Source organism: Notamacropus eugenii, chromosome 6 (assembly GCF_028372415.1).
Source record: "Notamacropus eugenii isolate mMacEug1 chromosome 6, mMacEug1.pri_v2, whole genome shotgun sequence".
NCBI classification, from domain to species: Eukaryota; Metazoa; Chordata; class Mammalia; order Diprotodontia; family Macropodidae; genus Notamacropus; species Notamacropus eugenii.
The window spans coordinates 94718267-94730279 of NC_092877.1; the positions used below are offsets into that span (position 1 = coordinate 94718267).

General features: G+C 37.3%; 1 long non-coding RNA gene across 1 annotated transcript in view; it reads left to right on the plus strand.

Annotated features, from left to right (window-relative positions):
• Positions 1 to 10484, plus strand: part of LOC140511457 (uncharacterized) — a 46488-nt gene extending 36004 nt beyond the window's left edge. Inside the window, exon 2 of the long non-coding RNA XR_011969562.1 lies at positions 10225 to 10484. This is a non-coding gene — a long non-coding RNA (uncharacterized lncRNA). The remainder of the gene's footprint in view (positions 1 to 10224) is intronic.
• The last annotated feature ends 1529 nt before the right edge of the window (positions 10485 to 12013 follow it).

Genomic DNA, 12013 nt, shown 5'->3' on the forward strand with positions numbered 1-12013 from the left:
AATATATTTGGTACACTGAAGTACCCTGTTACATTTGCTTAAAGGTAGCTCATTAGTCATTTTATCATCTATTCATTTATTTGTACTAGTGTCTACAATAACCTCTTACGTGAAAGTTCAATATTGTGATGAAGCTTGGACAGAGGTTGGGAAAGAGGGCAAGACTTAATATGCATTGGAGTGGTTTGGTCCTACCTCCTTCCCATTTCATAGAATTCCCAGTGAGAGACTGTCACTTTTGCCATTTCATTACTGTCTTTGTGGCTGAGAATGGATAAAAAAGGGATATGGAATTTAGTCTTTAGCTATTTCTTCCCTAGGGAGTAGTGCCCCTGATGGTCACAATGATATTTTCCCAAGAAGCTACCGATGTTTCTTTCTGCTGTGACTGGGGCAACCATTCCCTCCCTCTTCCTTCCTTCCTTCCTTCCTTTCTTCCTACACCTTAACTCAGTGCACTCTGAAGCCCATAGACTGGATAACAATAGGTCTCTGCCCAAGTTCCACTTAATGTCTGACTTACAGTGATTATCAATAGTAACAGTTTCTCTTTCCCTCCCAGCTTGATTTAGTTATTTTTTTTCTTTTGCTCATTAAAGGGATTACTCCCTCACTACTTCTTAAAGAGGTCTCTTCACTCAATGGGCATTACCTCCCTCTAAGTGAATAACTAAAGTGAATAGCTGAAAAGGCCAAGGTCTCCCATTGCATCCTGGGCCATCTCCAGTCATCCTGATGAATATCTGGTCACTGGACCCAGATGGCTCAGGAGGAGAAACTGAGGCTGGTGACCTACACAGCCCTCCCTCACTCAAAACAAAGTTAAGTGCAATTCATGTCATCATTTCTCTGATGTCATGGTCTTCTTAGAAAATGAAGGACGAACACAACAACCTGTTCAGTAGTGAGATACATAAATATATATACATACATACATAAATTTGTGTATATATACATATACACACAATATACATATATATGTACATATATATATATATGCCACAGTCATTCAAGGAACTGCCTCCTAATTTATCTATATCTTGTGATCTCTATCATTGAGAGCTACACCTACCTGTGTTTGATGGATACTGTAGTGCCAGGAGGAGCCCACTGATCTTGGGACTGCTGCCCTTTTACAAGATCACGTCACTGAGAACCATGTAGGGCAAGGACAGCTGTCCCTGAGAAACAGCACAAGCAACTTTACAATCTGCATTTAGAACTCTTGCCAATGGAAAACAGAAATAAACATGTATGGGGCAAGGATGAAACACATGACAATGAGTAGCCAAGAGTTAAAAATAACTCATTAAAGATATTATTTATTATTTGTTACAAAAAGAATTTCCTTGTCATGTCTTACTTAGTAATTTTGTCAGCAGACTTACGGATGTGTCCTCCATCCAGAGGTTTTAGGCATAACTGATGTCAAGGCTAATTTTTAAAAAAGGTAGATATGTGGCTATTTCTAACAAAACCATTTTTCCTTTCTGGGATCATCCCCTCCAAAACCAGGCTCTACTAGTGTTCTTATGTACTGACAAACCTTAGAGGGAGATTTTGTTAGCGGGGAACTTTTAGAGCAAAGATTCATAAATCTTTTTGTGTCATGAACCTCCTTAGAAGCCTGGTGAAGCCAATGGCCCCATCTCAGAATATATCTTTTTAAATACATAAAAATAAACAAAAAGAAATTAATTATATTGAAATAGTTATCAAAATATAACAAAAAAAATTAATTCAAGGACTCTAAGCCAACAAACATATATTAAGTACTTACTATGTGCCAAGTACTGTGCTAAGTTGTGGAGATAAAAAGAAAGGTTAAAAAAGTCACTGCTCCCAAGGAGAACACAGTTGTTGTTCAGTCGTTTCAGTTGTGCCTGACTCTTTATGACAGCCTTTGAGATTTTCTTAGTAAAAATACTGGAGTGGTTTGCCATTTTCTCCTCCAGCTTATTTTACAGAGGAGGAAACCAAGACAAATAGGGTTAAAGTGACTTGTGCAAGGTCACAAAGCTGTAAACATCTGAGGATTTGAACTCCAGTGTTCCTGACTCCAGGCCTGGTGCTGTGTCCACTGTGCCACCTAGCTGCCCTAATGGTAGAGAGAACATGCAGAGAACTATGTATAATCAAGTTATACACAGGACAAATTGGAGATAATCTCAGGGAAGAGATACTAGCATTAAAGAGGACGGGGATAGGCTTGTTGCAAAAGGTGAAATTTTAACTGACTCGAAGGAAGCCAGACAAAGCAGGAGACGGTGATGAGGAGAGAGAGAAAACCAAGGCTGGGGGAGAGACAGTGAAAAAACATGGTCAAGAACTAAACTTCTGGGGTTCTAAATCCATCCCACCTTGATGGTGATATATTCCAGAGCTGACTCTGTTCAGGTCCTTCCAATGCCAATCCATTTTTTTTTACCTTTTATATAGCTAATAGATATGTAATCACTATTCAGATCCTTATCTGTTTTCTCCCATTGCAGGAATTCTTTCTGAAACATCTTTCTAAGAGGATGGTAGTAAAAGGGGCAAAGATAAAACCATCTTGGCTCATAGACAGGTTGGACTTACACCTGTACCCATACACTCTATCTCTGAAGGTGAAAAGAATAGTGTCCCCCTGAACAACAGAGAATGGGCAGCTAGGTGGCATAGCAGACACAGTGCCAGGCTTGGAATCAGGAAAATATCTTCCTGAGTTCAATTCTGGCCTCAGACACTCATAGCTGTGTGATCCTGGGTAAACCACTTACCCCTGTTTGCCTCACTTTCCTCATCTGTAAAATGAGCTAGAGAAGGAAATGGCAAACCACTCTAATATCATTGCCAAGAAAACCCCAAATAGGGTGAAGAGAAGTTGGACATGACTGAAAAGACTGAGCAACAACAGAACAGCAGAATGATAGAAGTAGCCCATGACCCTGATCACGTGAGGATCCTAGACTCACTGTCCTGCTATTACTATTTCTGTTCCCTCTTCGACTGCCATAGCAACCACAACATGGAAATGACTCTTTGTCAAGTTCTCATCTAAGAGTCTTTAGCTTGAGGGCTCTCCTAGAAACCAGTTCCCATTACGCCTAGTGAGTTGATGATAAAAATTTGAGCTCTACCTTACTTTTCAGCTGTGACATTTTTTTGGTGGTAGTGGTGAGGGAAGGTACTCAATGAATATTAAAATTCACAATAAATTCATGTATAATGTGTGATGAATCATTTAATAGTCCTGTGCCTTGTGTTCTTCATCTGCAGATTGGCTGGCCAGTTGAAGAGCCTCAGTGCTAAGGGGATTAATACAATGTAGGCAAGTAGGTGTTGAAGTGGATAGAATGACGGACTTGAATATAGGAAGACCTCAGTTTAAATCCTACCTCAAGATACTCAGCTGTGCCACTCTGGGCAAGTCAGTTAACTTCCTTCTGCTCTAGCTTCCTCAGCTCTAAAGTGGGGAATCTAATGGCTCTGATCTCTCAGGATTGTTTTGAGGATAAAATGAGATATTTGTAAAGCAGCCTGCAAATCTTAAAATGTCATATAAACACTCAGCTTTTGTTTTTGTTATTATTATCTTTATCATTAAAATCTTGCATGTACTGAATATAGCACTTGGCCTGTTCAATAAGTATTTATTAAACACATACTATGTCAAGTGCTTCCTTAGGTACTGGAAATACAAAGACAGAATGAATAACTGTCTCTTCCCTCAAGGAACTTACATTTTCCTTGAGGGGTGAAACATGCAAACAGATAACTATATCTATAAATGAAGGAGGGAAAGAACATTAACAGAGATGGAATCAGAAATGTTTCTCATAGGAGATGGCACATGAGCTGAGGCTTAAAGGGCATTAGGCATTCTAAGATGCAGAGATAAGATAGGAGTGTGTTCCAGATACAGGGAAGAGTTTGATCAAAGGCATGGTGATGGGAGGTGAAGTTCTGAGTTTGGGGAATAACAAGGAGGATTGTTTCGAGGGGAATGACATATAATAAACCTGGTAGACAAGCTGGAGCCAAGTTGTATAGGGCTTTGAATACAAAATACAAACACAGTTTACATTTGATCCTAGAAGTAATAGGGAGGCAATGGAGTTTATTGAACAGGTGGAGTGACATGGTTGGACCTCTACTTTGGGAATATCCCTTTGGAAGTAATGTGGAGGATGGGCTGTCAAGGGGAGAAGCCTCCAGCAGGAAGACCAGTTGGGTAGCTATTACAATAATCTCAATAGAGGGGATGAGGGCCTCAATTAGAGTGATAGCTGTGTGATGCAAGAGATGTTTTGTATTAATAGTATTTTTAAAAGAGAGATGCTTTGGACAAACCTGGAAAACTGACTGGCTATACAAGGTGAAAGTGAGACCTGAATGGAAGTATTAAGTTGTACCCTTGATAGAAATGGGGAAGTTTGTTAGAGAGCTAGCAACAAGGTCTATTTTAGATGGGTTAAGTTTGAGATGGTTATGGGACATACAGTTTGAAATACCAAACAGATAGTTGGTAATGTGGGATATACCTGGATTACTGAATGTAGAGGCTAGTAAAGTCTAAGAAGATTGGGATATTAGAAAGGACCTGGGTTGAAAAGAGCTTTAAAGTTGTAGCAAAAATTTTATATTTGATCATGGTAGTAATAGGGAGCCACTGAAGTTTATTGTATAAGTGAATGACATGGTTGTAACTATGCTTCAGGAACATGACTTGTGCAGATGAGCAGAGGATGGATTGACATGGAGGTGGTCTTGGAATATTGCAAGAGTTGAGATGACAAGTGATGAATTCTTGAACTAGGGTGGTGGCTGTGTGAGGGGACTAGCAACGTGAGGATAGAAAAGGCAAGATCTGGGAATGGAATGAATATAGGATGAAAGAGAGTGAGGAGTAATGGTTGATATCCAGGAACTGAGTGACCAGGAGGATGGTAGTAACCTTGACTGTAATAAGGGGTGGGTTGACTTAAAGATAATGACTAAGTTCTGTTTTGGATTGTCAGGTTTGAGATATCTATGAGACATCCAGTTCAAGATGTTTAAAAAGCCATTCATGATGTGGGAATAGAACTTTGGAGAGGTATTGGGTCTACATGTGTCAATATAGAAGTCATTTGCATAGAGATAGTAACTGACCTCATGAAAACCAATGAGACCACCAAATAAGATGGTCTAGATGGAAAAGAAAAACAGGCCTAAAACAGAGACTTGGGGGTGGCAGGGCACTCATAGTTAATGGGGATCACATAGTTGAAGTTCCAGCAGAAAAGCCTGAGAAGAGGTCAGATAGATAAAAGGGAAACCAGGAGAAAAAAGTGTCATGAAAATCTCGAAAGGAGAGAGTATCCAGGAGACAAAATTGATCAAGGGTGCATATAGAGGGTTTGACCTTAGCAAGGCCACTAGAGACTTCACTAGAGTCAAGAGTAAAGGGGAAAATTGTGGAGGAAGATGCCTGAGTGATGTGAGATGAAGAGAAAAGAATCAGGAACTATTGCTAAATGGTCTCCAGAAGTATGAGGCAAAGTCCTGAGCTAGGAGGGTGGGAAGATGGGGTATTAAAGAAGGCTTTTACATGGATATGAGAAGGTTTGAACAGCCACTGTGGAAAGTGGCTGTTCCCTCAAAGAGGAGAAGAAGCATTTCTTTGCTACAATGAGTACCCAGTTGAGAGTAATTAATGTAAAACTGCAGTGGATTCAGTCAGCATAGTTTTCTGACTTCCATTTGGCCACATATGAGGAAGAGTGAAGGAGGCACATGGTGGGAATGAGAAAAGTGAGAAGGGAGTCAGTGGAGCCACTGTTTGGTTATGAAAGGGAGAAGGGATATAGGATCATAGCTTGAGGAGATAGTGAGAGAGACTTGTATATATTTTACACAGCAGACAATGAATAAAATATAAGCCAGTAGAGAGGGAGAGACTGAAAATTAGAAAAAGGAGAAGTGATGATTATAAAAGGAACATTGAGGGACCTTCACCATCCATTGAGAAACTTTTTAGTTGGACTTATCATACCAGGCAAAATTCCCTCTCTAAAATGGCTCCCCCAGTTCTTGCTTCCCAGAGTGATATCTTTGCACTGTGAGTATGTGTTGTGGGGAGAGGACAGAGCAAATTTCTCTCTCTACATTCAATGGACTCAGTCTCTGGGGAGAGAATCAAAGAGATGCTACATGTTTTCTCCCATACAACATTGCTGCATTTCAACATTCTGTTGTTTACGAAGAAGAAATATTATGGATTGTCAGAAACCTAAGAGGTAAACCCAGAAGCAGACAGTAACTTCACAACAAGTCTCAGAGAACATAGTGTCTTGGCCTTAAGGACTACAAGACTACTTGGAAGGCATGAAGCAAGAGAAACAAATTGTAATGTTGAATGAAATGACAGCTAGTGATAAAATAACGATAAAGAGAAATAATAGCTTAGAACAGAGGGTGGTAAATTTTACTCAGTATCTGGACTCATTGAAAATTAGAATGGGCCAAAAAGAAAAAAATGATTCCATGAGACAAGAAAAAATAAAACAGAAACTAAAAGATGGAAAAAAATAGAAGAAAATTTAAGGTATGTACTATCAAAACAACTGACCTAGAAAACAGGTCAAGGAAAGATAATCTAGAAGTCATGAGATTATCTGCAATTCATGATCAAGTGAATAATAAATAACTGAAAATGTTGAGTACTTGAAAAATACTTATATCTATAAATTGTAAATGAAACCTTCTTTGATTTTTTAGGATCAGGGGTAAAATGATGATAAAAAGAATCCACTGCTCATTCTGGAAAGAAATAGGAAATGAAATAAAAGAGCTCCATTATAGCTAAAAGTCAGTTTCTAGGTTAAAAAAAACAACAACACTATAAGCATTCCCTTCATCCCCATTCCCCACCAAAAAAGGATTCAAGTACTATGGAATCATAGTCTGAGTCCCACAAGACTCAGCAGCTTCCACTTTATCAGAGAGGAGAATTTGCGTTGAACAGGACCAAAAAGACAAAAGATAAAGGATTACAATAAAAAATAACCCATTTGGCAAAACTAAATATAATCCTATGGGGAGGGAAGGACCTTTAATGAAAGATAATTTCTAATCAATTCTGATGAAAATACAAGAATTGAGTAGATACTTTGAAATGGTAACATAGGAGTCAGGAAACATTGCAAGGGTAGATATTATTCTATGGTGAAAAGTGAAGATGCATAATCTGAAATGGCCTAAACTTCAGTGAAAGCCGTGCCATAACAGAAACAACACTGGTCCTAGAACCTGAGGACTTGGGTTCAAATCCTGCATCTGAAAAGATTACCCTAAGTGACCTTGAAAAAGTCCCTTAATCCCCTAGACCTCAGTTGCCTCCTCTATAAAATGAGAGGGGTTCGAATATATGGTCTCTGAGGTCTCTTACAACCTTAGATCTTAGGAAAGTTCTCTGAGGGCAAAGAGAATTTTTTGTTTTGGTAAACCCAACTCTTTGCACAGTAACTTCACATAGTAGGTGTTTAATAAATGTTTGTTGAATTGAATAAAATATTCAAATTCAAATAAAAATTCAAAATTTTCAATAAAAAATTGAATAAAAATATTGAATAAAAATATATTGTATGTTTGAAGTAACTTTTAGTTTAATGTTTGTTAAATTGATTCAAAATTACATTGTATACAAGGAGATATATATTTAAAGTGACTTTTATATTTAAAAATTGGCAAGATTAAATGGAGAAGTTCAATGTTTATATTATTCTAAAAAGTATAGAAATAGCATAGTGTAAATGGATAGCAGCTTTGTATTTAGTGTCAAAAAAATCTGACTTGAAATCTTCCCTGTGGTCAAATCCATCTAAGGTCAGAGACATCTGATCTTGGCTGAATTGCTTAACCTTTACAAGTCCCAGAAAATCCACTGGGCCTTACCTACTAAGTCATAGAGAGGTTACATTTCACATTGGTGGAAGGAATTCTGAAAAAAGAAGTTGCCATGCTGAAGATAATTACATTTGTGCACAAATCTGTGCATTTGACTGTCTGAAAATACTACTTTAAAATATTTTCAGCAAAACTGATGTTATGAAAATGTAATATATATAACATATGTTTTTATAACTATTTCAATATATTTAACTTCCTTTGCAATCCTATGTATTTTATTTTATCATTTACAACCACTATTCTGAGGAGTCCAAAGGCTTTTAATTTAACTGCTAAAAGATTCCATAACACAGGGAAAGGAAAGGTTAAGAACTCTTGACTTAAAAATGTTAATATACTCAGCTGTCACAAAACTGGACAAATTCAGCAAAGAAAAGTAAAGTTACTAATAATATTCCTGAAGTACCTCAGCTATTCACATACTATAGTAGACACACCTAGAGACATTGCCTTTTGATTTTGTACCTAATTCCAACTGTTAGGACATGAAGGACATTCAGGCATATTTCTTCCCCTTTCTAAATCTTAGGAGTACTTACTTCTTGGCCATGATGCTTCACCATGAATGAAAATGATGTAGCATAGCAGAAGTTCATTAGATTTAGAGCAAAAGGACTTCAGTTTGAATTCCAACTCTGACATTTATTGTCTGTGTGGTCTTGAACAAGTCACTTGAACTCTTTTTTCTCCCTTACCTCTCTTTCTTCTTCTGAAAAATTCCTGAAGTTAACTAGAGAGCATTGGGATTGGAATCAGAAAGACTTCTCTTCATGAGTTCATATCTGGTGCTGGGCAAGTAACAACCCTGTTTGCCTCAGTTTCCTCATCTGTAAAATGAGCTGGAGAAAGAATAGGCAAACCACTCTAGGATCTTTGCCAAGAAAGCCCCAAACAGGGTCACAAAAAGTCAAACAAGACTAAAAACAACTGAACAACAGCAACAATCTATGTTTAACTCCAACTCTAAATTTCTATGATTCTGTCACCATCGTGGAACTTGGCTAAAAGTACACTGCTAAAATGGATAGAGTGCTGAACCTAAAGTCAGGAAGACCTGAGTTTGAATCCTGTCTCAAACACTTCCTGGCTGAGTGACCATGAAGAAGACACTTCATTTCTCTTCTCTACAAAGGTCCTCACCTGTAAAACAGACAATAGCTGTAGTAACTATCTTGTGAGGTGATGGCAGCTCAAATAAGATAATTCATGTGATTTGCTTTGCAAACTTCAAAGCACTAGGGAAATGTCAATGATTATTTACTGCTCTCTGTTTCAGGTAATGTAGTTCTGTCTCCCCATACAAATGGTAAAATTGGTTCATTCAACAAACATCCGAGTCCTTACTTCAAATAATGTACTGCATATTCCAATTCTTACACCTCTTCTAAATGCTGAGCACATAATAATAGGCGCTTAATAAAAAGTCCAGATCAGTGACTTGTAAGTCATAGATTTAATAAATATTTTATTTGACTGATAGATCATGAAAAACATTTTCAATGTCAATCCATTTTTCAGATAATCACATCACAGCTCTAACCTAGCTGTCATAAAATCTATTTTTTAAAATGTTGACCATAGGTATAAAAATCAGGCTATAATTTTACAATTAAATGGCTAAGGCAGGTAATTATACCCCAAGTAACAGATTATATTACAATGAATACTTTCATAACCTCTGTAATTTTCTACCAGAAACTGAATTATAGGCTATTCCACAGTCTCTACTTGTTGCTCATAGTTAAAAGTTTTAAATTTTCAGTTTGTACATGAACTATCCCATTGGCAATGCTTTATGTAGTTGGGGTTTTAGAGAATGGAAGAGGACAATTTTCATGACTCACTTTGTGAATATATATCTATTGCCATCAATTTAGCAACAGCATTTCAATCCTGAATCTACTAGTCTTATGAACAAAACCAGCAAATAACCTAAAATCTCTATTTATATGTATTAAATAAAGTAATCATAATGCTGAAGTATCATTTTTGGAGTGTCTTATCTACATTTATGTTTTCTGAAGTATTTTGATTAGGCAAGATGAATTTCAACAAACCTATGAGGTTATGGATTATTCTTTCAGGCGAAAAGAATAATTATAAGTTGTTTTCTTCACACGAAGAAGAAGCAATGGACGGAATACAGAGGCATTCCCCTTGATTGCATTAACTTAGTTTCTCTTGATAATAAAGCACACAGTTCCTTGAAACTGAGCCATGTCAAAAGCATCTATTCATCAGATTGCCTGAACATCTTTCATGACCAACCTATTATTTCACTTTTAAAAGCACTTTGACAACAGTATAAACTGCACACCCCATTGGAGAAGCAGAACAGACAGGAACAGGAGGATCCCAGCAGACAAGAACAACAACAGAAAAAAAGATCCTGCTAACATGTCCAACAATGGGGCTCTGTATTTGAAACAGCTGGTGCCCTCTGCAGTGATTTAACTGGTGTGCCATTTCTGTATGGTAGACTTTAAAGTTCTCTCTTTTGCAAGAAGGTATGCAGTTCACCTCAGGAATGAATAAAACTTCAATTACTATGTGTGGTGTTCTTATTCAGACTCAGAACTTTCTCTAATTAGCAGGGCTCATTCCTAGGATAATAAAATATAGTCTTGCATTATTACCAAGATTCTCACATAATTGCGATGGATAAATGAGCAAGTTTCACAAAATAAGAATCTTCATTAATATAAAAATGAGTTAGGGAGTTCCTTCATGGAGATTGAATCAGGTAGTATTTCCTAAAAAACAAAGTTGGAAAAAAAGGGAATACTCTTTCGGTAATTAGTATTCTGGTCCTGAAAAAAGTCAGTCTCCCATGGCTCACTGGAAGGAAAACATTTTGATATGTCACACATACAACATCAAAATGAGGGTAAGAGGTTAGGATAATGTCTCATAACATGGAGTCCCACTCTTTTCTCTCAGCAACCTAAAGGCAGACACCAATGAGGTTCTGAGGCCCCAAAGGGATGGAGACTATTCATCCCAACCTGTACTCCCTATAAGCTCAAAGAACAAGGATGAAAGCCACCCATGGTGGCTTAGTAGGTGTTAGGGATACTACCCACTCCTTTTGTTGGTTTCCTCTGATTTTAATACCATAGTTATTTGCCTTTAGTTTGCCCTCAAACAAGAATCCTTTTTGTAGCAAAGAAAAACATTTAAACCAAGCTCAAAGGATTCAGCAAAAGCATATGACAGCATATTCTTTACTCTTACTCTGTAATCTGATCTTTGGAGAAGAGAAAGGCATTTCCTTATCAGTTCTCTAGGACTCAGATTGTTCCTTAAATTCATGTTTAAGGATGTGTTGTGATTTTTTTCTTTTACATTATTGATTTTGTTTTCTTCACTTTGCTTTTTTACATTGTACCAACCTTCCTATATTTCTGATTTTCTCGTATTTATCATTTCTTATAGTACAAGACTGTTCCATCCTATTTATATAGAATTATTTGTTCAACCATTCCCCAGTTAATAGGTACCTGCTTTGTTTTTCAGTTTTTTTGTTACCACAAAAAGTGTTGCTATGAACACTTTATTATATTTAGAAACTTGTTTCTGATTATTGACCTCGAGGTCAGTAATATGTCTAGTAATAGGATCACTTGATCAAAGGATATGAACAGCTTCATGTCTTTTCTTGCATAATCCCAATTTTTTTCCCCAGAATACTTGGACCAGTTTACAGCTCCAACAAGTGTGACTAGAAGATGGAGAGTATATAAGATTCCATTGTCCTTGTTTGTTAATTATCTGTAGTATCAAGCACCTAGCACACCCAGGATGGATGACCTGCTAGCATAGGTTCTTTGATCTTCTTTACTAAAGGAAAGAAAGTTTCAAAGGGGTCAACAATATTACTTTAATTAAACCTATATAAGTCATTCACTAGTTCAGGGGAAGGGTCAGCACCCTGAACATGGAGAAAATACAAGCAGAGAAACAGAGAAGAGATCCAATTGACAGGGCTCCAACTGTCTCAACAAAGTAACAAATGCATAATCACCAGACCAGGGAGTACCAACATATGGGTTCTCAAAGCCAGGGGACTCCTTAACAA